Source organism: Eriocheir sinensis, chromosome 40, assembly GCF_024679095.1.
Source record: "Eriocheir sinensis breed Jianghai 21 chromosome 40, ASM2467909v1, whole genome shotgun sequence".
Lineage (NCBI taxonomy): Eukaryota > Metazoa > Arthropoda > Malacostraca > Decapoda > Varunidae > Eriocheir > Eriocheir sinensis.
Genome location: NC_066548.1, coordinates 1,261,263 through 1,286,447, shown reverse-complemented (window position 1 = coordinate 1,286,447; position 25,185 = coordinate 1,261,263). Strand labels below are relative to the sequence as shown.

The 25,185-nt window shown below is 45.2% G+C and overlaps 2 long non-coding RNA genes across 7 annotated transcripts in view; one reads left to right on the top strand and one right to left on the bottom strand.

Moving 5' to 3' along the window:
* The window catches only part of LOC127009164 (uncharacterized), a 252,498-nt gene extending 240,749 nt beyond the window's left edge, over positions 1 to 11,749 (top strand). The window contains exons 1-4 of one of the 2 annotated variants that reach the window (XR_007761689.1): positions 8,273 to 8,411; positions 8,683 to 8,770; positions 11,027 to 11,146; positions 11,561 to 11,749. This is a non-coding gene — a long non-coding RNA (uncharacterized LOC127009164). Of the gene's footprint in view, positions 1 to 8,272; positions 8,412 to 8,682; positions 8,771 to 11,026; positions 11,147 to 11,560 lie in introns of those variants that run through there. The other variant, XR_007761690.1, reaches the window with a different exon arrangement.
* On the bottom strand, positions 11,407 to 24,433 carry LOC127009163 (uncharacterized). Of its 5 annotated transcripts, none has more exons than XR_007761686.1 (6): positions 24,419 to 24,433; positions 22,676 to 22,733; positions 14,636 to 14,697; positions 14,463 to 14,524; positions 13,485 to 13,651; positions 11,407 to 11,676 (listed from the first exon to the last, which is right to left on the bottom strand). It is a non-coding gene; the product is annotated as an uncharacterized LOC127009163 (long non-coding RNA). The 5 variants fall into 5 exon arrangements; XR_007761688.1 differs by lacking the exon at positions 24,419 to 24,433 and adding an exon at positions 22,881 to 22,895; XR_007761687.1 differs by lacking the exons at positions 22,676 to 22,733; positions 24,419 to 24,433 and adding an exon at positions 22,548 to 22,566.
* Positions 24,434 to 25,185: the final 752 nt, after the last annotated feature.

The window sequence follows — 25,185 nt, the reverse complement described above, 5'->3', positions numbered from 1 at the left end:
TCCCTGTTTCTCTGATTCCCTCCGCCGATAAGGCTTCCGATCCCTCTCGCCTCACCCTTTTTTCACACCCTCGGCTCCACCTTCCCACTGCTCCTTAAAACTCCCACATGGATTTCTATTGTAAATTTACCGTGTTTATGGTTCATTGTTTATATACTTGTTTTTTTCCCGCTACAGGAGGCATGACAGGGAGGGGTGGGGGGGCGGCAGCTGGCGGGTCCGGGGTCGTGGTCAGCCGATCAGATAGTGCCCGTAACTCCCGCCGCGGCTGGTAAGTCACGTTGCCTCTACAATTTACTTAAGTGGTCCATTTTCTTGTTGCATCAAAGGCGCTCTAAAGGGTTTTGTGTGCGGGAGAGTCTCTTTGGGTCTGCGTGTACGAGTAATCCTGCTTTAAATAATTCTCAGGGCAGGCGAGGAGATAAACGGGCCGGAATGACAGCTACCGAATCGCGGCCCACGACTCAATGGGGCGCCGAAGAAGCGACATTCGAGTCCCTCTGAGCAGCCCTCGCTCTTGCTCCTTTGGGCGAACAACAATGTGTCAATTAAGGCATCAGATTGAATTCAGATTTCGTGCAGGTCGCGTCGTGAGGGGCGGCGAGGGCTGGCGGGGCTAAGTGGGCATCGCGGCGCCGCGCAGGGCAGGCCAAACTCGACTCTGTCTTGCGGGAAATTAGGATAAAGTGATAACGCGTGTTTATGAGACAAAGGAAAGACGGAGGGCGGAGAACTTTTACAAACAGAAATGCAACACCTTACCCGGATAAAAAAAGGTGTCAGATACTTCACCGAAACAACTTTATACCTGAAAATCTATTGATAACACCGACTTTTTCTGTGCGTATCGCCCATAAAGAGCGGCGAGATTGGAACACGAAGTGACCTTTTGAAGAACGTAGGAGGTGGATAACCTTAAGAACCGCAATGATTAAAGGGTCACAGGAAAGGATACTAGACTCAACGGGGAGCTATTTTTAGATTCCGTTTATATGTGTATTTGCTTGTCTTGCTGCTACGGCCGACAAGTAAAATAAAATGTATGTTAAGGGCGGCGTCATTCAGTAAAAGATTCACCCCAAGGACACAACCCTCAGCGAAAGTTCTTAATCCCGTGTATATATGTGAATGTTTTTATCCTGTTTTCGCTGCTGCCACGGAATAAAGTACAAAGCATAAGCAGTAAGTACCGCATTGAAGAGTTACATCGAAGGACGTTATACACTCAGCGGAAGTTCTTTGATCCCGTACGTGTGTATTTCTTTGTCCTGTTTTTGCTGCTGCCGGGGAGGAGAGTGAAATGCATCGCTCTCAAGAATTGTATGGGAGAGTCACGCCAGACGGCACTTCACCCTCTGGGAAGGTTTTAAGTACCGAATGTTTGTGTGTTTGTGTCACTTGTTCCTGCCGCCACCTGAGGAATGAGGTAAAGTATATAAATGTGTAATAATGCGTTGATGGAGGGCCGTCGACGCAGGTCTCTCGGCGCCGCGTCATATATATATATATATATATATATATATATATATATATATATATATATATATATATATATATATATATATATATATATATTATCAATTATTTATTTATTTATATTAACAATTATCGTTATGATTGTTTAATCGTTATGGGTATTATTATGACTATGTTCACTACTTATATTATTATATTTTATTATATATATCATTATCGTATTTTTGTCATTATCATTGATATAATAATTATTATTGTAATCAAAATTATTATTTTATTATTGTAATGCACACTCATTATTATTATTATTATTATTATTATTATTATTATTATTATTATTATTATTATTATTATTATTATTATTATTATTATTATTATTATTATTATTATTATTATTATTATTATTATTATTATTATTATTATTATTATTATTATTATTATTATTATTATTATTATTATTATTATTATTATTATTATCATTATTATTATTATTATTATTATTATTATTATTATTATTATTATTATTATTATTATTATTATTATTATTATTATTATTATTATTATTATTATTATTATTATTAATATTATTATTGCTATTGTTGTTATTGTTACTTTTTCTATTATTGAAACAGCGATATCATCAACAACGTCAACAACAACAACAGCAATAACGACAACACTGCAGCATCGTCACCTTTCCCTCGTTACTCGTCGCTCCGTGCCCCGTCCTCTCCGCCGCCGCCGTCGCCGCCGCCGCCGCCGCCCGCATGACCGAGCAGTAATAAGTCGGCCCTCGCGGCCCCGCTCGGCAGCCTGCCTGCATGCCCGCCCGTCGCCGCCGCCTGCTGGCGCTGCCCGGCAAGGCTCTCTTATTTCTCCGCCGGGCCGCCCCGGACACGTCCTTAACTCCCTGCGTCGCTGTTCCCACGGCAGACTCCCCGGCCGTTATCAGCACTTGCTTCACCTCTCTTACACGTTGTCGTCAGGCCTCCCTTTGTTGCCTCCCTCAGCCAGCCCTTAGAAAGGCCCTTAGAGATATTACGACTTTGATTTAGATCTACGATAGCGTCGCCGGGATGTTATTATTGTGACTTGCTACGGAGATTACGCCAAATAAATATGATTTTTTCCCTCCGCTGCCTGTCTGCTAGATATTCGGCCTCATGTCGGTGATGCAAGATTATGTCCGGCCCGGGCGATTACTTTCATCCCAGTCTTGGGAAAGCGTTCAGTGTACGTTACGTATATATCGCCTCCGCACCTTTGTGTATGGACAGCTACGGGGCCAGGGCGGCGCGGGCATCACCGCCATCAGTACCACCTTGCACCCTCTCCACGCACCCATCACCACGGCCACTGCAAGCACCGTCATAATCGCCACCATCACCGCCATCACCATCATCACCACCACCACCACTATCATCGTTGCCGTCGCCGCTAAGTTGGTGACGAAGGGACGGGGACGGCGTGAGTGAGGGCTGGCGAGGGCCGTTGCGTGACCGGTCGTCGCCCGCCGTCGTGAGGGTCATGCTGCCCCCTGCCCTGTGCTCCTGCCGCCCCGCCCCTCCCCGCCCCGCCCCACCTCCTCGCTCCCCACCGTTGCGGGATAATTTATTTCGAAAGTCTTGTTTTTCCTCCCTCCTCCCTCTTGCAAAAACATGCCCGGCGAATGTGTACAAACGTACCACATTTCACGTTCACTTAACCCATTTGGTTAAGTGAAAACCTACACAGAATACGGATGGAAGATAATGCACTTGCTTTATGTTGTGCTCCCGGCGTACAGGTTTTCTGAGTCACATCTGCTGCCGCTGCGCCGTACCTGAGGAGACAGATGGCTCAGGGAACAATGCCTCGCGGCTCGTCCTGCAGGACGGGTGAGGCAGGGACGCAGGGGGGACACCACCCCACCCAGGGAAAGGGAAATGAACTTTGAGTGCATGTGTGTTTTCTTCTCGTAACAAACTTCGGGAGACTCCTCAACAAACCTTTGCAGCAAGATTTGGCAAAGTTGAGGCTCAGATGTCTGTGAGAGAATTAATCGAAATGTCAAGAAAACGACGACTAAATTTGTCAACTATGAACACAAAACTGTCGTTGTTAATCAAATTAGAGGTCCAATGGTTTCAGTTATTGGTTATTTTTACGGACCCGTCATGCACTAGCGCCGGGGAAGGGACGAATGATGGTTGCTGCTATAGTGTAGTGGATACAATATATCAATGAAATGAAGCGGTTCACATACTTATATTGTTTTAGTAGTTTCTGTTATTAATTTTGTGGCTATTGTTTTGTGTTTTGCTTTTTGCTGTTGAGACTTTACTTGCTGGCAATGTTGTCTTTCAGTCACAAAAAGGGCACTGAACTGATAACACGTGGAATACCATTGGCGCTTTCAGAAACAAGCATGAAGAGAATGCTGTTATCGGTCACAACAGATGCTTCTCTCGCTGACCAATCCAAACCAAACTGAATTCAAGGAACGCAGCTGATAACATGTAAGCATCAGTGGGGTTTCCAGCCTCAGGACGGGGACCAGTCAGGCTGTACGAAGCGCTGCCATCGGCCAAAACATCACTCTCGCTGACCAAACTAAACCAAGGCACAGAACTGATAACATGGGGAGCATCAGCGGCGTTTCCAGCCTTAGGACGAGGAGGAGTCAGCCTGAACGTCGCCCGGCCATCAGTCACGACAAATTGAGGGTATGGCCGGGCAGCAGCTGTGTCCCGTGATAAGCTGTAGCAGGTTTTCTTGGTGAACAGTGTCAGAAGCGACTCCCTCTCCGTCACTGTCAGCGAGGAGGCCCCGGCGACGCCCGTGATGGCTTATTCGTATCCAGGGACAGGGGAGGGGCGACGTAGAGAGAGAGAGAGAGAGAGAGAGAGAGAGAGAGAGAGAGAGAATTATGATTATTTATTGTAAATTTCCATCTTTTCTTTTACGTTCTGCCTATGGCGCCAGTAGGTTTTCTTTATGGGGCCTGGTGGACGGCCCTCACCCGTTATGGAGCAGCCAAGTGTTTTATAGTGCCGCCATCTAGCTTGGATCATGCCCCCCCACCCCCCCCTGGAACTCATCTTTGATCCTCTAGTAGAGAGAATCTAGAGTCCGGGATAATATATAGGTGCTTTGCAGGACGCCATGTGGGTAGTCTTAGGCCACTCGGTGATGACTGAAAATTGTCAGCTTGTTGCAGCGGGCGGGACGCAAACCCCCGTCCTCCTGAACGCCGCCCCGGCACGATGACCACTCAGCCACCGCTGTCAACCTACGGAGCTGTGATACCACTTTACCGGTGCACACACACACACACACACACACACACACACGAACTGACTCTTTAAAACTGTCAAAAAAACGCTAGAACAAGGCTAGAAGGCCGAAAATCACCTTACCATCAGATTAGAGGACACAAGGGAAGAATAGACAAGAGGAGACTAGGGAATAGGGCCAAGATGGTAAACGACGTAAAATTATCTTACTACGGTTAAAAGAAGTTAACGTCAAATACTAAAACCGAGATGAAGGAGAAAAAAATCTTAGTGTGGAGAGTGCAGGCAACCGATCTCCGCATAAGGCATAGTGAGGAGGGGCAACAGATACAATGGAAACGTGCGAGAGCGTCGACTAGGTAATGATGAGGTTAATGACGCTAATATTGGCCTCCCGCGCTTGGCATGCAGGTGTGAAACGGGGACTGCCAATGACTCGCCGTGTGCTGATCGGGTGTTGATGCATGTTAATACGGGTCATCCATCATGTGCGTGTGTGTGTGTGTGTGTGTGTGTGTGTGTGTGTGTGTGTGTGTGTGTGTGTGTGTGTGTGTGGCTTTGTAAAATCATTAGTACTAGCGTTAAAGGTTTCTGTCTGTCTGTCTGTCTGTCTGTCCGTCTCTCTCTGTCTGTCTGTCTGTCTATCTGTATCTCTCTCTCTCTCTCTCTCTCTCTCTCTCTCTCTCTCTCTCTCTCTCTCTCTCTCTCTCTCTCTCTCTCTCTCACACACACACACACACACACACACACACACACACACACACACACACACACATTACGAAAAACAACACTGGTGAAAATGAAGAAACTATAATTACACTCAGGTTACAGGCTAAGGTTCCTCCCGCCAGCCAGCCAGCCAGCCACGTCATCGTAACCTCGTCCTCTCCCTTCCCTTTCCCCTCTCTCTCCTCCCTTACACCCACGACTCCCTCCTTTCCCTTCACCCTCCTCCCTTGCGCCCCTTACCCTCCACCACCATCACTACCTCCACCCGACCCCATTCACAACATTCCAAGTGCCACGGGGAAGTAAAAATAAATCATAATCATTTAACTCCGAGATCTCAAAACTCTTGCCTTGGGTTACTTCCGTCCCTCCTCCACTTACGGTTGTCTTGGGATGTGATGGTGATGCTGGGAGTGGAGGAAGAGGCTCTGTGTGTGTGTGTCTGTGTGTATGTGTGTGTGTGTGTGTGTGTGTGTGTGGGTGGGTGGGATTCCTTCTTTGTCTGTTTTCATTGGCAGCTTCTTCTGTGGCCTGTTGGGTGGTTGGTTATTTGGCTGTTGATGTGAACGAGAATTGTTTTGTTTGAGGAAAGATTAGTATAGCGTAAAACGTCATTAGAGCTTACGTTGAAAGTCTGGTGATGTGTTTTGATCATTTACTATTTCCTGAGGTCTTTCTTTGATATTTAGGATGAATTTATGATGATTATCCTTCTGATTTGATCGATATTTGACGGAATGGTAGGTTGTTAAACTTAGAAATATGATGATTGGACGTGAAGATCAAGATTAAGATTAGTTACTTTGTTGCATATTTATTTTCACTCTTTCTTGCGTCCTTTCTTCCCTTTCAGATTTAAGATATTAGATGAGGAATTTCTTTTTAGTGTGTATACATATCACCGACTCATTTACTCCTTTAACCCTTTGTTTATATCCTCAAGTACTGTATATAATTATGAGTCATTCTTTAACACACTCGTCCCCATGCAATTGCTCCCATATAACCGTCAGAATTTTGTTTAGAGTAGTTTACGTTGTCAAGTTGTGCATATAATTGTGTGTTACCCTTAAACATGCTACCCTTCCCGCCGTAACTAATCTCTATATAACCACTTGCTACAGAGGGAGAGACGGTACTTCCTTTTCTCCCCTCACAAATGCCTCGAGTCCCTTTATGTTTCCAGTGTGTGTTACCCTTAAACATGCTACCCTTCCTTCCCCTTGTAACTCTTCCCATGTTACCACCTGCCACAGAGAGACACAGTACTTCCCTTGCTTCCCTCACATAAGTTTAGAGTACGTTAATGTTTCTAGTCGTCATTGTGTGTTACCCTCAAACATGCTACCCTTCCCCCGGTAACTCTTCTCCTTAATACTATACCTGGCACAGAGCGACACAGTACCTCCTTTCCTCCCGTCTCACCTGTCTTGGGTTTATATACATTAATGTTTCGAGCTCCATAAAACTTCTTTCTCTCTGGTATCGTATTATTTCCCCTTGTTATCCGAATTATTAAGTAGGTTCTATCTCGTTGCATCAGCCTCTGCCTTCCTCTTTTTTGCCCTCCTCTTTTTTATTCCTCTTTTTTTTTGTATTATCTACTCGTTCTTGGTCTTCTTGTTCTTGTTTTTGTTATTGTTTTTTCCTCCTCTTTTTTTTCCTTTTTCTCAGCCTTCTTTTTCCTTTTCTCTTTCATCATTTTATTGTTACTGTTTTTTCTGGCACTTATATTTCTTAACAATGCCTCCTCCTTCTCTTCCTCTTCCTCCTCCTCCTTCTTCTTCCTCCTCCTCCTCTTCCTCCGCCCGCCACTTCCGCTCCACCCTCCTAAAGCAACAGTCACCTGAGCGCCTTAAAAACATCAATTATCTCCACTGCCGGGCAAAGTTAGTTTAGGCCTTGCTGCCGCCCTGCGAGGTGTGTGTCTCGGTGCAGAGGGGGAGGAAGAGTGGGAGGAGTGTGTGGGGGAGGAAGGGTATCTTGTGTGTGTGTGTGTGTGTGTGTGTGTGTGTGTGTGTGTGTGTCTGTGTGTGTCGCAGCATCACACTCGTAAGTCGGTGGTTCCTTTCAGGCACTGCTGCCACGCGTCATTGGATCATTATCAGGAAATACACATACAATCTCTCTCTCTCTCTCTCTCTCTCTCTCTCTCTCTCTCTCTCTCTCTCTCTCTCTCTGCGCAGGGGGGGGGGTTGAGCCGGGCAGGATGTGACCGGAAGCTGCGGCTCGTCACTGGCAGCGCCGCGTCAGGATGGTGGGCGGTGACTGTAGCGACAAGCACGCCAGAGGGAGGACTCTATCCATTTTTATGTCAATCGCAATAATTATGGTCAAAACTCGCAATCGTACTCTCACGCTCCTTTGTTAGGGTTAAAACTCGTAATAGGTGTTTACTTGCCCTTTTAATAAGAGATCATTAGTTACAACCGCGTGCGCCGCCAACAGGCTGGGGCCGACCATTAGGCCCGGACAGGAAGCAGCCTCTGATGCCGGATTTTGCGTGAAATAATACCCTTTGTATCCCATCATACTACTCAAAAATATGTACATATATAAGTGGTAAAATATCGTAAAATAAAACTATCCATTACGACGGCAAGCCGCTGTGTTAAGAAACAAGCAATGACCGACACCTCCTCGAAGCAAAGGTTCATTCACTCTGCCAAAAAGTGTCATTTTCTTTATTTCTTCGTTACACACATATGGCCATGGTATAGTGAGCATCTCTGTGTGACACTGGACACACTCATTGCCACAAGTGTGCATTGAGAGCAGCTGATAGCTTTAAGTGCCAAACGAGATAATACACCAATCACCGATGACGTGTATGTGAGGCCAGGCAGGAGGCTGGACTAGGAAGGGAGGCAAAAGCGGCACCAGTGAGCAGTCGGGCGCTGGGCGAGGAGTGTGTGTGTGTCCGCGTGTCAGGTCAGTATTACTCTTTTTGGCTTTACTAATGCAAGTCTTGTGTGGTGAGGAAGGGAACGGGTAAAGAGATTGTAGTAAGTGCAGATGTTTCCTTGATACGGATAGGAATTACCTCGTAAATTTCATGTGAAGTTGAATGTGGCCTTGAGATGTTGGCATGAATAATTTAGTGATATATGATCTGAATGAACCTTCACATAACTGGCTTTCACTATACATAGAATTTATTTGCTACGTGTGGAATAACTTGAACTCTACCCCTTTCTTGCAGGTCACCGGGTAAGGGTTGTCTCCTGCTGACTGTTACTCCTCAGACCAGACCAACGCTCCCCTGCCAGACTCCCACCAAACACACACAGGTAAGTTAACGCACACCTGTCGCTTGTTGACCTGTTTTGAATTATCGTGGTGTAATGTGTATCTTGTTACTGTATTGGTGATTTAAGATTTTATTGTTGCCATTTTTCATCATTCCTCGTTCAGCCGCGGTTCTCCCTTCCTGTTTCCTCCGTTTGCTCTGTCCCTCCTATTTCCAACTCCTGTATTTTCCTCCACTCTTCTTCCTGCATTTTTTTACTCCATCTGTCACCCCTTTTCTCTCCCTTCCCCCCATTCCCTCTCCTCATCCCCGTTCCCCCTCTCCCCCATCCAGTCGTCTCCATCCCTCTCACCCTCCCTCCTCCTCCTCTCTCCTATCCTCACAGCCCTCATCCACTCTATCTACCATACTCCGTTTTCTTTCATCTCCCCCCCCCATCCTCTACTCTTCTTTCCTCCCATCTCCCTCTGTACCCGTTTCTTTCCCAGGTCTTTCTCTTCCCATTCTCTCCTTACCATACTTGTTGTCTTGGTCCTGCTTACTCGCCCTCTCCCTCCCTCCCTCCATCCCTCGACCACCAACCTTTCAGTCTACATTGTCATAATAGCAGGGAAAACAAAGTACCATTAGCGCGTGAGCAGTTGTGGTCCGCCAAAAAACTTAATCTACTCTTGAAATCTCCTTCCCATATTCTCGTTCTCTCCTACCTGTTTCATGCACTTTCCCATCCCGGACGCAGCAAGACGGCGTTCACTAGAATGAGACGTGTGGAGAACGTTGGGAAAGGCCTTTGTCGTATAGTAGACTAGTAATGGGCAAAGTGATGCTGCTCGACAACTTTATTTAACTAGTTTTATATTTAGAGTTTAGAGTTTGGTTTTAACTTAACTGATGCTGCTCGATAACTTAACTATTTTTCCATTTAGAGTTTGTTTGGTTTTAATTTACAAGAGGATGTCATGATTATTTTACATGGCTATCTTCCTTATGAACAAAATGCTTACAATTGGCCGTTCACAATGTGCTCTTCCCGCCCGTTCCTCAGAAATATGAGAAAGAAAACTCGTGTAACAGATATTGCACGAAGTTTCCCTAACCAGTGAAATCTTCATGCAACAAAAAGTTTAGATAAAAAATTGTTACTTCGCAAACCGTACTGACCATTGTGTTACTGCATGTTATCGCATTGTTTAGGACTTAAACGCGTATTGTTCACACTTCGTAGACTTGTGATGTGTCAGGTTTTGAGAAGGAGTTTTTATTCCAGCGTGAAACAAACTTACCATTGTATGTAAAGCGCCTGCCTCCCCCGACCCTGCGTGCGGGGATGTGGGCCGCCCGGGTCTTGGGTCAGTACTGTCACCCTTCCACCCGTCACTTCAGATATTTCGAAAGGCGGAAAAGGAGATCACCTGATTTTTAATGAGTGTTTTTATTAGGTTCATGGTACAGGAGAAGGATCATACTACCACCAGGGTCATAAAGCTATCCCTGGAAGTGCTCAAAACTCCTACGAAAGCCTAGTTAGGTATGTGTTCTTGGGCGCCGAAATGTTTAGGAATATGACCCTTAGCACCAAGTCCGGCTGCTGCCTCCGCTAGTCACACGCAACCAGTCGTTAAGTGCCTTTTCTCGTACATGCTGAAGTTTGGTAATGAATCTTTATTTTGCACTTTGGTTCCCCTGATCATTCACACTTCTCCACTTCCTTTCTCCAGTCACAAGTCTCCTCGAACCTTTATCTTTCCTCTTCCTATTGTCATCGAATGTCCCCGCGGCCCTTCCTCCTGCGCCTATTCTCTTTCCTCGTCCTATTTCTTTCGCATCAGCTCCTCAATCAACAAATGTGCTGTGTCCTGTGCAGTTTGCCAGTTTATGTGTGTCTATGGGCGTTATGTTTCTTCTGATCAGTTTGGTTGTCCTTAAGGGCGGTCGAGGAACTATGTATTATCAAAACCGAATTTTTCATTATGGATAACTCACTAATATCCTGGCAAGTGTAAGTATATAAATAAGCCTCGTATAGCTTTTACATTTACTTTGCTGCCGCATTGGAGACTAACTTTCATGTGGAGGTGACAGGCATAATATAGTGGCCACATTGGGCAGGGCGTCATCGATGGTGTGGTGTGGGAGAAGGGCGCCCGACTCTATTATAGGGCTTTGGTGATACTTCCTCGACCGTCCCCCAAAGACAACCGAACTACTCAGAAGAAACATGTCACCTGTAGTCACACAAACGCACATACTGAGGCAGGTCCGGTACAAATATATTGATGCATTATTATTCTTCCAGTGACCAGCTTGTCCTGCTGTCGGTACGCTGCCCATGCACTCATCGACCCTCTTGTCTTTTCTCGGAGGTACTCTCAAACGCTTCCTGTCCGGTGTGTTAACCAGTTTTACGCTCCCTAAGGTAATCATTGCTCTTGTATGGAATTTGTCATTATGATCATTTTGTAATCATTCTTTTTTTCTACTCAAAGCCTTTAAATGAAAATAATATGATGCAGTGAAAGTAAAAAGAAATGCTTAAAACGTGAAGCCTATTTTCAGGCCTAGAAATGCAGAAGATACGTATGCCTAGAAATGCAGAAGATACGTATAAGTCCATAATACCTCGAAGAGCGCCCGGAGGAAAGACGACTACGCATATGGGAGTGAAAAAACAGATCAGAGGTTTCCATAAGTTTAATGATTACAGTCTTACAGGCATATATGTGTCTAGCAAATTCGTTTCTCAAGTGTATAAAAATTCCTGCAATATCTGTACATAACATGCTGTGTGAGGATGTATAAATAGTTCATCATATCCTCTTGCCTCCAGCAGACCGCGATTGCAGTCTGCCAGCTGGAGCCCCGCCACCCTGTGAAAGACATCTCCCGTCCACCAGGCATCTTGTTGGAGGATCGAGACATCCGGCGGGGCCCCCCACACTGCGACGCCTGCAAGAAATAAAAAACTAGTCAAAGTAATTGAAGTGTACCTTAACTTGTTAAATAAACACACTGACAGGGAGACTCTTGTTTTATTTATGTAGAAAGATTCCAGTTTATCTCCGGACCCTGCTCAAGATACTGACTTAGTATAAACATTAGCAGTAATGCAATGAAATGTCTGCAATTTCTCGAAATGTAACATCGCCGAGTGTCTGAGAACGACCCCGGGTAGAGGGGTAGGCTCAGTAGGTGTGCTATCCGAGTTTACTTAAAAATTTTTGAGAAGCTATTGCCCTTTTCACCTGTGACATTCACAAACACCGCTTGCTCAGCAACAAATTGAATAAAAATCTTACACCCCACTGGATATTTATAGCAGCATGAAGGCAAGCGTTTGTGGGTATGGTACAGTGTACAGAAGCAACTTATGATCGTTTTACCTCCACTTCCTAAACTATTTAAAGACATTGATTTGCTTTGACAGCGTTGTGTGCTTACTTTAAAGGCCTTTGCTACCATGTGAGATATCAACTAGATTTTTCTCCGTATACTTTAAAATTATTAATATTTCCTGTCATGATCCAAGTTTTCTGGGTCCTCTTTCAACAATATCTGTTCTTACTAAGTCTTGAAAGCAATGAACTGGGAGACCAATGATATGGCTTCTGTTGGTCCTGTCCTTGATTTTCGAAACCATGAAAAGCTATTAAGTTATATCTTTCAAGAGAAGGGTATCAGGACACCTCTCCTCCCGAAATTGAACCCTCTTTCGGCCACCTCTGAATTATTTTTAGGAGCAGCGAGTAGCGGGCTTTTTTTTATTATAGTTTCCTATTTTTGTGCCCTTGAGCTGTCTGTTGTAGAAAAAAAATAATTTCTTGCTGACTGTTTTCCAATGATACGAAAAAGAGTTGGAAACGTTCAACGGGTTATGGCTCCTTAATGTCCCATCCGCACAAGTCAGTCATGCTGCGTCCAAGACTCACGAGGATCTGGAGCCGCCTTGCCTCCTCTCCCATAACTCCCGCCACCACGCCGCCCCTACTCTCCCTCTGTTTCCCTCGCACATCTCGCCCATGCCTAGGAACAACTTGCACACCTCAGCAATTAAAGCTTTGTTATTCACATTTTGAACTTTAACGCCCCTTGAGAACACGAGTTTCATGTACTTCATCTACGAACGATTGATAACCTATGACACTGTGCTTTAAAAACGAATTCCATTTTCTTCTTACTGCCAAAAAAGTTGATTCATGATTTCTAGAGTAGTGGATATAGAACAATTCTCTTTAGTAACCTGAACGGCTGCAGTTTAATTTTATATTGTAATATACTCAAAATCAACATCATGAATCATTTTTATTACTCCGAATATCCAGCTCTGGAAAACACTCATGCAGAAGTTAATTATACTCTTTTCTGCTATGATATGTGTAATGAAATCTGGCTTGAGAGTAAAGTCAATTTATTTAAAGTATTATTACACCGATGAATTTAAGGCACTATGGGCAGTTGTAGGGTTGAGGGTGGAGGTGGGAGTACAGGAGAAAGCATGCGACCGTCTCCTTGATCCCCGCGAGCTCGGCACCGATTGACAAGCCTCGCACAGGTATAACTAATATAGCTTTTTGGCCCGGTACTCATTGCGGCTCAATCATTAACCATAAAGGAATAACGGAGAACTTTGCAATGAGAGAAGTCTTACGTTGCATTGGCTTATTATTCAAGTATAAAAATGAGACTAGAACCTATAAAACCGTTCACGAAACCCTACGTTCCTAGACAACCAAGCTATAACCTGATGACAAACTTACCCACAGGCAGCTGGAACTCACGCAGACGTCTCTCCCTCAACGGAACCTCATCACTGGGGGACGTGCCGAGGCTCAGTCAGGCTTCGTGCGGCCACAGGGAGCAACAGAAAACGAGGGATGAATCATCTGCGCCCAAACATTGACGGCATCAGTCCCTCTGGGCGTATCTACGGAGGCAAGACTGGGATGATATTCTGGAGGTCACTTGTTATGGGAAAAAAATAACAGTATGTACAATTTATTAACGATTATTAGGTGAAAGGTCTATAATTAGCGTTAACTTGAGCCCAGAAAGATTAGCAGCGTACACTGTATTCCGAGCTCTCCCTTACAAGAGATGTCCGTCATTAGTAACTCACAAACCAAAGCCAGTTTTTGTTTTTTCGCTTTCGCTGAAATCCGATCATTTCAACATTTATTTAGCCTTTTTTGACATACGTGCGCCGTACTATTACTAAAAGAAAATTAATAGGTTTGATGTAGCCATTAATCCGTGAAAGAGGTTCATAGAAAGCTCTTAAGGAACGGTGTCTGGCTGGCTGATACTGTTCGAGCTCCCATCACCCCCTCCCTCCCTCCCCCGTCTCTCTCTCTCTCTCTCTCTCTCTCTCTCTCTCTCTCTCTCTCTCTCTCCATGTTACATATATAAAATCAATGAAAAAAATGGGCAGTAAACAGAAAAATTACCGAGTGCAGTTATCATTAAAATAAAAAAGCGTCCTTTCAGTATTCGAGGCATGGTGGGCATGAAGGACCCCCGGATTTGGGGTCATGGTGTGGGGGAGACGACGCGCCTCCCATAGTACCCAACTGAATCACTGAATACTGTTTCGCACCAATTACGTGGAAACTCATAACCACAGACCATTTCCGAATGAGCATCTGCACCAAGCATATTTTAGTTAACTTGCAGACACAGCTTAAAACATGATTATCACAAGTTCATTAACAACATAAATGACCCAAACAATTCCTCACCTTAGGCACAGTTGGTGACGGGACAAACATCAAGACGGACTGCCGGAAAGGTACTTGCCAACCTGAGAAGAAACAAATGATTAGCTAATTATACAAGATGGGCGTTTCACAGCTACAATATCAACATTTAACTAGCTTTAACATTTAATATACGAGACAAAAAGAATCCTTACCTTAGGCACAGCTGGTGACGGGACAGATATTCAGACAGGCTTCCATAAGTGTATGTGCCAATCTGAAAAAAAAAGTTGTCTATAGGAATTGCGTGCGAGGGTTACATTATCAACACTTGCATAGCCTTATCAGTTATATCTATAGCATACAAACTAGTACCAAGCGTCACTTACACGTACTTGAAAGGAAATGCTGAAGAATCGAAGAGCACACACCTCCTCTATGGCACACCGTGAATTTACTAACCCTGCCGGCGCCCTCCTCCACCAATGCCCTTCCTCCAGGCCCCGAGTCGCCCCTCCTCCCCTCCAGTAACTCAGCCTCTCACCCCTCCCTTCCCTCTCTCCTCTCTCTATCACACAATAAGCTACGATCATTTAACTAGTTCTATCAGTATTCGAATATATTACATTAGGTTTGGTGCCAGTGTTACATTTCGATACTTTACGCTATATATGTACAAGATTCACAGCACAATAAATCCAGTTCTTATTGCAATCATTATTATTATTTCACCATTAAAATTCTTTGATCGTGCATTCATAGCCTATCAGTCATTGTTTTCGAGAGCTATATATATAACAATGCTTCAGATGGCGGTGTGAGCTTAGGAGTTCAGTTCAATGAAAGAGTCTCGAAACATTAACATTGGACACACACACACAAAAAATCTCTAACAAGTATTGAGTGAAGATAACTAAGCCGCTCATATGTGTACAGGAAGATGATACGGTATGTGTCTTAATGAACCTTCCTTTACTAATGTTTATAATTTGTAAACTCCCACAACACTCACTTATTAAGGCCTCCCTTGTGTGCGCTCACCGGTATGCATCAGAAGGACAATACTACTGCGCACTCTAACGATACTCTTTGTAGATACAGACTGATAAAATGGTAGGTGGATAGACTGAAACAAACATGAATATCAATAAACTGAGATAGGTAGATAAGCAGAAACAGATAAACAGATAAAGATACACATAAAAGAAAGCAAATATGATTGTAGGAAGTATATAATAAGTGAAGGAAAGGAGAAGAAACGATTAGTAAGGAATAGATAGACAAAACATGAATATCAATAAACTGAGATAGGTAGATAAACAGAAAAAGATAGAGATAAAGAGAAACACATAAAAGAAAGCAAATATGATTGTAGGAAGTATATAATAAGTGAAGGAAAGGAGAAGAAACGATTAGTAAAGAATAGATAGACAAAACATGAATATCAATAAACTGAGATAGGTAGATAAGCAGAAAAAGATAGAGATAAAGAGAAACACATAAAAGAAAGCAAATATGATTGTAGGAAGTATATAATAAGTGAAGGAAAGGAGAAGAAACGATAAGTAAAGAATAGATAAACAAAACATGAATATCAATAAACTGAGATAGGTAGATAAGTAGAAAAAGATAAACAGATAAAGATACACATAAAAGAAAGCAAATATGATTGTAGGAAGCATGGAATGAATGAAGGAAAGGAGAAGAAACGAAAAAAAAGTAAAGAAATGATTCACGAAGAAATAGATCATATAAAAATGCAAACCACGGATAGATAGGTCATGTATAAGATCATTAACTAATAAATAAAATAAAGAAATACTAGTAAAAAATAACACCAGCACTATACAGCAGCTTGGGCGGTGGTGCTGTCCTCGAGGCGGCGGGGGCACATTTTTCAGCCTCACGCGACAACCTCCGTCTGGTGAGCCTCGCCTTGCCTGCTGCGGGGACAAAGAGAGGCGGTGACGACACTCAGGCCCATATTCTTAAGCACTCCGGCGCTCACACACACATTTGGTAAGGCTTTCGTAGAGTTTGTGTCAGTACTTCCATGGGTTTGTGTTATGGGCCTAGTGATAGTTTGACAAGGCTTCTGCATCTCATAAACACTCTATAATTGAATATTCTTTAAATAAATCTTCCATCAACAATGTGATGTTACTAAGACTAGCTCCTCCCTCCTCCTGTGTTCCCCTGCAATCACTCTAACCTCTAACCTCAGTACTTCCATGGGTTTGTTTTGAGTCTAGTGATAGTTTGACAAGGCTTCTGCATCGTGAATATGAAAAGAATGACTGAATACGGGCCTCAAACACACTCTATAATTGAATCTTCTTTAAATAAATCTTCAATCAACAATGTTATATGACTAAGACTAGCTCCAACCTTCTCCTTTGTCCCCCATGTAATCACTCTAACCTCTTATTTCTCTCCATACACACTGCACCTTTTTACTATACATTCTGAAACCCAAATTGACCCATGATTACTGTACTTCACCAGCCTTTTCCAGTCCTAACACCTTCCTTCTCCACATAGTCTAACTCCTTCTGCATACCATCCTGGGCTCCCATCTCACTGCTCCGCTCCCTGCCGTGTGGGTTACTGGGGCTCGTGGGCCGATTCAGCGTAAACTCTTAAGTCGCAGATCCCCTCCTTGGGTAAGACGGAAGTCACAAGTGATCCTCCTTTCAGCACGGCCTCTCCCATTCTCCTCCCGAGGCCCACTTCCTTTCCCCCGTCAATCGCCTGTCTCTTCCATTCTTCCCGGCCGGCTCTTCCCCCGCGTGCCGTCTTCCGTACCTGAGTAATTCGCTTCTTCTCCTTTATCTCCTCATCGGCAGCTTCTTCCGTGTGTCTTCCCCTCACCGGCGGCCTCCTCTCGCTCGGCCTCTCAGTGTTGTGATTCACCGCCGTTGTTGAGTGACTAATCTCCCTGTTTCCGTTATTCGCAGTCTCCCGTTCACTGTTCCGACGCCCATTTTTGCCTTGCCGCCACTCTCGTCTCCTCCGCTCACTCCTACCTGCCCGCCAGCCTCTCCTATTTCCCCGCCGAGCGTCCCTTTGATTCGCGCAAGGGAGGGAAATCCTGAGGGCCTCTCTGCCTCCTGCCGGCGACGCTCCCCATCAGATAAGCTCCGCCGGGCCGCTGATAACGAGGGAAGCAGCGACGTATGCACCTGCCCGCCTTATCTTTATGACCCTAAATCATAAATCCACGCAGGTGCATCCCGCGAATCCTCCCTCAGTCTTAAAAGTAATATGATTTTAAAAGATTTCTCGTTTTGTCTTTAACATTAGAATGAGTGATGTTTGCAACGTACTTCAAAAAATATATGAAAGTTTGCGGATAATACTAATACTGATCCTAATATTAATATGGATAATGCTAATACTAATGGTGATATGACTAATGGGGGCGCTGGTGATAGTAATGATGGAGATGGTGGTCAAACAGTGATGGGAGCGGAGATAATGGTAGCAATGATGTTGTCACTGATACAAACTGCGAGTGTTATGGTGGTAATCGTATTGTAGCTGTTGGTGATGGTGTTAAAGGGCTTGTATGTGTTTATAGAGAAGATGGATGTGGTGGCAGAGGGCGGTGGGATGGAGGGGGATGCTGTGGCTGCGGAGTGATGTTAGTGACGGTGACGTAACAGCTGAGTATAAGGTAAGAGCGTGACACTCTGGCCGCAAAACAGGCAGACACTTTAAAGGAGAAGCCACCCACACACTCAAGCTCTGGCGGGTCCCACGGTGAAAACACGTACCCAGTAACCATGCAGTCTCTGAAACCCTCGCTTTTTTCTACAGTAGATGCAAGTGTGTATTTTAGTCAGTCAATCAGGCTTAGCACCACAAGCCTGCGTGCGCCGCAAGTTTTCAGCTTTTGTGAACACGCACGGGAGCGCCGAGGTGGTGTTGCAGACTCCGGGGCGCCGTGAGCTACCCGCGTCAAGGTTTTAAGCGCTAAGGTAATCCAGTGTTCCCTCTCCCAAGCATCATCATTAAGCTAATGCTGTCGATACATACAAGGGGATAAAACACTCGGCACATAAACATACAAGAGTTAATAATGCAAGAAAAACGCTAAATACAAGATGGGCAAAACTATCCAGAGAGAGAGAACGTAGCATTCCGCGGCATTTGATTGAGTGATTGCTTGGCCTAAAAGACTGACAATCCCGAAGATTCTCGATTGGATGTTTTTTACTTCAGCAAGGCGTGTGTAGCTTACAAGGAATAATAAGACTCTTGATGTATACATTATAATCATGAGCCTCCTCCGCTGAGGCTTCACCTGAGCGGCAAGGCCACGCGAGGCGCTGCAGCGGCCCGACACGGAGAGGTAATCTTGGGGCCTGACGATGCTAATCTCCTCGAGGCTATCTAATAAAGCCCGTGAATAATGAGCCCCGGCACCAGTCCTCGCCGGGCCAACACATCTTCGGTGGATCGTCTACTTAGCGGCACAATACTCTGTACAAAAAAGTCCCGCTATCGCCTTGTTGATCGCCACGAAAACATGAGAACTCCCGCGGAGCTCCTAAGTCACACAGCGTTTGGCACAACCCGACATTAAGAGGAATACTCAACGGAAGCCGCCGCGACCCTTGTCTTTATGCAGATTAATTACACGACTTAAGTGGAAACCTGCATCGAGGCGGCGATAACATCTGAAACGAAGCTCATAAAACTCTTAACAACGCGGGAAACGAACGAGAGGCCGGGCGGGGGTCAGGCCAGCAGGGGTGAGAGAGAAGGAGGACTTGATTGAGACAGATATGCTAATGGGTCACCTAATGGGGGGGAGGAGGGAAGAACAGGAGGAAGAGGAGGACACTGGTCAGGCGGCATCGGTGACGAACACAACAGACAGGTGCCAGATGGACTGATGGATTGAGTTGACGGAAAGCTGCGGCGTGTCGTGACGGGGAAGGCGACGAGCGGCAGGTTAGGCGAGGAGGAGGAGAAGGTGGTGGAGATAGTGGTGGTGTAGGTGGTGGTGGTGGGTGGGTTTGGGGCACGGAGCCACAGGACGGGTGAAGGACGCCGGCTAGCTGTGAGTCTCCTAAGCTGGCCCGCACCTTGTAGCCTTGTGTTCAGAGGAGTGTTTGCAGGACCAGCGGCCGTCTCATCAACCTACCTGCCTGTTGCCTCACTCCCGCCCCCACGCGCTGCACTGGCCTGAGAGGGGAAGCGCACTACCCACGCCACCCCACGCCACCCACGCCGGACCCCTTAACCTCTCCACACCCACACACTCCTAGCTGAGATGTTCCGTTACGAGTTGCTACAGTGCGAGTCCTTCCTGATCGGTTCTGCATCAGTTATTGGATGTTATTGATGTTGTTTTTGTTAGCGAGGATTTTCGTAGGATAAATAAACTACAAATGTGGAACAGACAAACAGCATTCCACCTAACACTGCCATCCTCACCACCATCACCACCACCTTTACCCCCTCCACGTACAAGAACAACCATCACCATCACCGTCATCCCCACCATCTAAACCACCTTCATAACCACCACCACCATCACTTTCACCCCTAACCACCTCCCACCACTACCACCACCACCACCACCGCCGCCGCCTCCCCCACCACACCGGCTGTTGATGAGATTTACAAGACAATACTCGAACAATTCTGGGTAATCATTTTAAACCGTCCTCGCTGACAGGGATAGTTTACGGGGTTAGAGGAAGTCGTAAATTCGTATAGAAATGTATATCATGATGTGTAATAGTTCCCCCTCTCCAAACATTCATTACGGGCGGGAGCGTGATGCTATCGGCGCCCCCTAGCGGGATTTATGACGTAATCGCATCAGGAGGTTGGTTTCCAGCTCGCACGTAACACCGCCGGCGCCACAACTATCATTGCTTAAAGACCTGTTTCCACCCGCCATTACTTAATATATAGAAGAGGAGGATCATCGCAATCGCCATCGCCCCCTGCCATCACTGCCTGGTCCCTAATGTGGTACCAATTGTTAGCAAACGTATATCGCGCCGGGTTTGAAGGCAGCCCCGTGATTAGGGCGGCGGGTTGGCGGGGCAGCGGCCAGGCCAGTGTCAGGGCCCACAGCTGCCCCGACATCTTAATACGCCGGTCGAGGAAAGTATGATGGGCGAAACAACGACCGACGATTACTGCCGAAGAGGGGAGGAAGAAGGAGAGGCGTTAGTGATGCAAGGAAAACACGCATGACACAGGGAAGGAATAAAAGTTAACATAGCAGAAAGGATAAGGATATGATAATAGATTAGCGAAACAACGACCAACGATTACTGCCGAGGAGGGAGGAAGAAGGAGAGGAGTTAGTGATGCAAGGAAAACACGCATAACACAGGGAAGGAATAACGATTACCATAGGAGAAAGGATAGAGATAGAAAAATGGATTGGTGAAAGTATGATTGGTGAAACAACGGCCGACGATTACTGCCGAGGAGGGGAAGAAGGAAGAGAGGCATTAGTGATGTAGGGAAAACACGTATGAATCAGGAAAATTATAATATGGGAGAAAAATAACAGTACAGCAGAAAGAATAAGGATAGGATAAAATTAGTGAAACAAGTATTACTGCCGAGGAGGGGAAGAAGATGGAAAGAGACGTTAGCGGTGCAGGGAAAACACTCATCACGCAGGGAAATTATAATAAATCAGAGAAATTACAGTATAGCAGAAAGGATAAGGATAGAAATACGGATTAGTGAAACAAGTATTACTGCCGAGGAGGGGAGAAGAAGAAGTACAGGCGTTAGCAATGCAGAGAAAACACGCATAAGAGGACAAGAATGAGAGAAAATATAGCAGAAAGGATAATGAGTATAATAGAATAGTAAAACATAACCAAGTATTACTGCCGAGGAGGGGAGAAGAGGAAGTACAGGCGTTAGCAATGCAGAGAAAACACGCATAAGAGGACAAGAATGACAGTAAATATAGCAGAAAGGATAATGATGAGAATAATAGAATAGTAAAACATAACCAAGTATTACTGCCGTGTAAGAAAAGTACAAACAGGAGAATACACGAATAGCACAGGGAGAAGAAACTCGATGTAGTAGAAAAAATAACAGATAATAACAGGAAGATTAATGATAAAAATATGGATTAGTGAAATAAAACTAAGTATACTGCTATTTAAGGGAAGAAAAAGTACATATATTAGCAATGCGAGAAACTACATCACAAATAACACATAAAAAATAATCGATAGTGCAGAAAACATTAAAGAAAAGAATGATTAGTGAAATACAGCATTGCATTATTGGCAAGTAGTGGGAGGAGAAAAATATTATAACCATCAGTATTAGAAAAGCACTGTAAGAAAAATCAGGAATATTGCATGAAAATAATAGTTAATAATGCAAAACAAGATGCCTTAAGTAAAATAACGCACACACACACACACACACACACACACACACACACACACACACACACACAAAACCCTTCCCCTCCCACACACTGCACCCTCCTCCCCCTCCCCCAAACCACCCATTCAAGCCACCCCTCACGTCCTCTCTTCTCCGTCCGTCAGTCGGCAGCCAAGCCCTCCATCATCATCATCCTCTCACCCCCTTAATAAGTCCCTCCCGGCTCTGTGTGCGTGGCCGAGTCGATGTCCAATTGAGGGCGGGGGCGGGGGAGGCCTCATCAAGTGTAATGCAACCCCGCCAAAAGAGCAGCTGCACCCTTCCGCGGCGGACGATTTTGACGGCGAACAAGAGGCCTTTTGTCTCAGCGCGATCGACCGGAAGCTTTTGTTTAGGAGCAGCTTTTTTCTCTCCCTCTCTCTCCCTTCCTCTCTTTCTCTCTAAGGTACTGTACTGTCCTGCCGCATCTCTCCCTCCCTCTCTCTCTCCCTCCTCCCTTCTTCCCTCCCGTTCCCACCTGCCTCATTCTACGCCTCTGATAATTACTTTACATCACCGACATGCGTTTTGTTGTTTTTAGTCGTTTTTCTTTTGCCAGTTTGCTCTGTTAAGTGTATCGGCACTTTCATTTGTCCCGGGTTATATTTTTTTACATTATTATGCATATATGGTATAGTTAATATTTTAATCTTTGGACTTGTATCATCGGAACAGGAAGGGAAGGGGAGAACTCACTCTCTCACTCTTTCTCTCACTTTCTCTCTCTCTGGTCTCTCTGGTCTCTCCATCCAGGGCAGCCTCTTATCTCGGTGCAGACCACAGGGTGACAGACACAGGCGCCCTCCAGCCAGTCCCCGTCGTACCTGCCTCCCGCGGGCGACCCTTGCAGTTCCTCGGCCCGGGGCGGCGCCGGCGGGACCTCTGGAAAAACCAACAAAGCATTAGTTGATCAGATAAACATAAAGAAGTATTAATTAAGTGGGAACATAATAGTTTCGTGATAAGAATAGTGTGAACGCTGCATCTGGTGTGTAGGTACAATCATGCTATTCTTAATGGTGCCCTCACTTCCCTTCGTGGTCTGGTAACACTGGGACAGCCGTGAACAGCTCCAGACAGGGCTATCGATGTGTCCTAACGCCCGGCGCCGCCCCAGCACGGAAGGAGACGCACAACTCACGGCTGTGATATTGTGCACGCCTGTAGGTCCCTAGACAATCATCAACTAAGTGTCTTTTTCATTTCAATACTGCCTCCTTAGCACTTGTAGAATCTGTTACTCTTTACTATATGTTTCTAATCTGAAAACGAATAATTAGGAAACAGGAATAAACCCCCCCCCAAAAAAAAGGGTTACATTAATCTCTCTCTCTCTCTCTCTCTCTCTCTCTCTCTCTCTCTCTCTCTCTCTCTCTCTCTCTCTCTCTCTCTCTCTCTCTCTCTCTCTCTCTCTCTCTCTCTCTCTCTCAAGAGCATATATGACTCCCCATCTGTGCTAGCATTCAAAAATAAATGAGAATATACATAATATTTCACTGGTTCATTGTACTGCTTCATGTTCCTTCTTCATTGAATTTAACATCAAAAAAAACAAAACAAAAAGCAAAACAAAAAAAATAAAAACCCTTCACCAACGAAACAGGGATAATTGGGTGTTGCATTGATAGCACAAGACATGAGAGACGCGCGCAAACTGAATCATGGTTAACCAGTGAGCGACAGCCTTCCTTCCATTGCGTGATTACTTCAGCCTAGACAAAAATCATGTTCATTAATGAGTTCAGGAGCGTTGCCTCTCCACTCTCTCTCTCACCTTCGTTCATCTCACACCTGCAATAAAAAAAACATCACAATTTATCACAAACATCAGGTTAATCACAAGAGAAGTCGCCCCCAGTACATATCATCAGGTCTGTAATATTGGTTTCTTGAATTCCAGTGTTGTGCTCATATTGTAAAGTTACGTTTAAACACTAATTAGGGCAGTATTACTAAACATTTTGTCGCTTAAGTTCGCCTATTTGACAAGGCTTTCCTAGGACTTTTGGGCATTTCCAGGAGTAGTTTTTAGACCCCGGTGGTAGTCTGTCCCTTCTTCTGTACCATGAACCTAAAGAAACACTCATTAGAACTCAATTGCCTCCGTCTTTGACCTTTATAAATAGTTGATGTTAGAAGCGATAGTCTCTTATAATACCAACCTAAGAAGCTCCCATGATTGCAAGTAATCACACCTGCACTGCACAGCCACATAGATTAAATCGTTTTAATTATCTATCTATTCGTATGTTTACTATTTAATTATCTATCTTCACTTATGTGTTTGTTTTTCCTATTGTTTATTTGTTTACCCATTTATATATTTTTGCAGCGTCTGATTAGCACCCACATTATCCTCTCAAGCACAAGATTATCAGCAAACAAAATGCCGAGCGAGAAATAGTGAATTACTGTATATCGCCGGGTGTACCTCGTAACCATGAATAAGCTTAACCAGAATCGGAAGCCTTGAATGAATCTAAAAATAAATAAATGCATCAATCAAGCACCATTGCCAGACTCACAGACCACTAAAGACTCACACCAAAGAAGCGTCACAAACATACACAGTAATGATGCTTAACTGATCGTCGAGGTGGTGGTGGTGGTGGTGGTGCGTCGTCCCCTTCCCCCCCTCCCCGCCTGGAGCCACAGAATACTTGCAACACAGCGGCGCCTACAGTGGGCCGCCGCAGCACCACCAGCGCCGGCCACACACTGGGCGGGATGTGCCAGGTGGTGCTGCTCAGCGGACGACAGATTGTATCGCTAGCGTGTGTCGTAGCCAGGTGGATCCGTGGCGTGTGTGTGTGTGTGTGTGTGTGTTTATATGCGGCGCGCCAAGGACTATGGAGCAACCTGAAGGCAGCATCCATCAGTCGAGGCGAGACAATGTGTGTTCAGGACGCGGCCCGAGGAAGGTCGCGGGAAGAATGAGTCGGGCGAGTGTTCTGATTTTCCCAATGAGAGGAGAGGACAGCTGAAGGGTGCCGGAGGAGATCTAAGGGCACTGAGGTGACCTTGTGGGTGCCAGCGGTCATGAGAAGGCCGGGAGTATGTATCGGTCAAGGCTACGGGGCGATGAGGGAGCAGGAAGAGGAGAGGAGAGGCGAAGTAGCGGGTGTAGCTATGCTCTCGATACACGTTATCAGCGGGCGATAATAAGCATTCTGCCGGGAAACCTTTTGAGGTGTCGGGAGATAATGGTATCAGTCGGGGTGGTAATTGTGATGTTGGCGACGATAAGGGTAATGGGAGGGGCCCTAATGATACTGATGGGGATGTTTTGATGGGCGGCGGCGATAGTGTTGCGGCGCTGTACATGTTTGTGGTG